This window comes from Palaemon carinicauda, chromosome 23, assembly GCF_036898095.1.
Source record: "Palaemon carinicauda isolate YSFRI2023 chromosome 23, ASM3689809v2, whole genome shotgun sequence".
NCBI lineage: Eukaryota > Metazoa > Arthropoda > Malacostraca > Decapoda > Palaemonidae > Palaemon > Palaemon carinicauda.
The window spans coordinates 11,359,867-11,362,366 of NC_090747.1; positions in this window are offsets into that span (position 1 = coordinate 11,359,867).

Here is a 2,500-nt window from a genome sequence, read left to right on the forward strand (position 1 = left end):
ATAAATAGAAATATGCGTTTCCTTATTTTTATCACCTTTTCATTGCTTTTAACAAGGAAAAACAGAAGACCTTTTGTGAAATAATCAAACCATCCCAAAAACAGTTAGTGAGAAATGACATAATGCCCTCTGAACAAAAGTAAGGGAATTTATCAAAACTAGATGGATAATCAACGCCAAAAGTTATTGAAATGGTTCTACTTTCATCATAGTCCTGAGATAGGTGTCTGCTCTCATCATCGTCCTGAAATAAGTTCGTACTTCCACCATTGCCCTTTAAAAGATTTCCACTTCATCGTCTTCACAAAGATCTATACTTTCGTCATTCTCCTCAAATAAGTTCATACTTTCTTCATTATTCTGAGAAAATATTTATACTTTCATCATCGTTCTATGACGTCTTTATGCTTTAATAATCTTCCTAAGATTGATTTTTACTATCACCATCGTCATGAGGAATGTATATATTTTCATCAGCATTCTGCAAAAGTTTCAAACTTTCACCATCAGCCTGAGAAAGGTTTATATATTCTTCGCCATTCCCATACTGAGATATGTTTAGACTTTCATCATTGTCACCAGAAAGGTTTATACGTTCATCATCAACATGAGAAAGATTTATACGTTCATCATCAACATGAGAAAGGTTTATACGTTCATCATCAACATGAGAAAGGTTTATACGTTCATCATATGTTGGTATTGCACCTAATTATATCAAAGAGTAAGTTTACTTAGCTAACATAATTAAGTTGATCTTGCTAACATTAATATGATTTTGTTTATATCATAATAATTAAAATCAGTAGTTATTAGGTCCTAATGATATTCTAGTGCCCTTCGTCGTCAAATAAAGCGACTCACGTGTCTAGTAATGGTGACTGAGAACTCAATATCAATACTGAATAAATAATTTCGTGGCTAGCCTGTTTATATCAAATTTCACATTTCTTTTATATGGAAGGCCAGATGGGGATGTAAATTAGTGTAAATAGGTCATAGTCGACGATAACAAAATTATCAATTAAATATGGCTTAAAATATCCTACCTCGTTATTTTCTGTGTAATATTATATTCTGGCACATTTATTGTGAAGGGGAAGAAATGAAATGAAGACCACTACCGGTGAACGGCACCAAAATAAGACTGAGAAGAAATCATAAATGCCACAAACTAATAAAGACGTTAGAATTGTGTTTTCTCACTAATCAAATGAACTCTCAGACCTGTCGAAAAAGAAGAACCTCTTATCATACACCACAAGCACATATCCTTCCGTAGCGTTAATGCGTGTAGAGATGTAAAATGATTAATCTTTAGTCATGAAGATTTATTTCCATACGTTTTACGGTGTATTAGAATATTCTATGAGATTGTAAAGGTCACTGTAAAATCATCAAACGGTTTCTTGCACATATTAACACTAATATGACGGTGTCATTGAATTTATATTGCTATATTCACCAGAAATTATCGATAGGTGGCTGCTAATTATAATTTCCATAGAATACCAAGTGATCATAAGAAAAAAAGCAATGTTTGATGAAGGAGTGAGGGATAGTGATCATATCTATAGACACTTAACAAATGAACTCGCTTCCAGCATCAAGATATTGGTTTCACGAACTGTAGAATTCATTAATCACATCCGCATTTATCTAAAATGGTGACGTTTCCGAACACTTGATTATCTTTTGAGGTGCAACTAATAAGAAGAAAGCCTTCCAAAATCCGAAAAAAGTTATCTTTCTATGATATCAATATATGTTTCCTGAGTAAATGACATTATAGCCTATCGGATGTCCTAAAAAAGCACGAGGGGTGAAACGTTCCCTATGGACGCAAATGTCTAATTACTAACGATTCTGATTTCTTGAAAGTGTTCCGCATGATCACAAACGTTTCTCTAGTATGTGGAGGTTGCCCAAGAACGGAGTCTGTTTGTTCATTAATAAGACCCAGCTTGCAGATACTACCCTTTCTTAATCATTGCAGAAAAAAATACATTTGAATCCACGATTATATGTCGTGACGAAATTAATGACCACTGCAGTTTTCTCGATTTGCAGCTCATGAAATACTTTATAAAATTTCAATTGATTAAAATATGTAATCAGCTTTAGATATATTATTGTGAGAAAATAAAAATAAAATGATGCTGGATTGATAAAGCGGCATAATGAGTGGAGTACTTCATGCATATATCTCTAGTAAAGATTATTTGAAGTTACCAATTTTTTTCTTCTACTTATTAGGTTATAAAAACGTTTAAACGAGTGTTTTTTTATTCTCTATATGAACAATTAGCACATGATCTAATATGTGGTAATTATTCACACGTAAAGTCATCTGATTTAGTAAGCACACAACTCATCATATCCTATATACGTTTGCCATAAATTTAGATATATCTACACCTTTAACGGAGATTATAAATACAAATCATATGTACGTATGTATGTATGTATGAATGTGTAAATGTGTGTAAATGTGTTTATA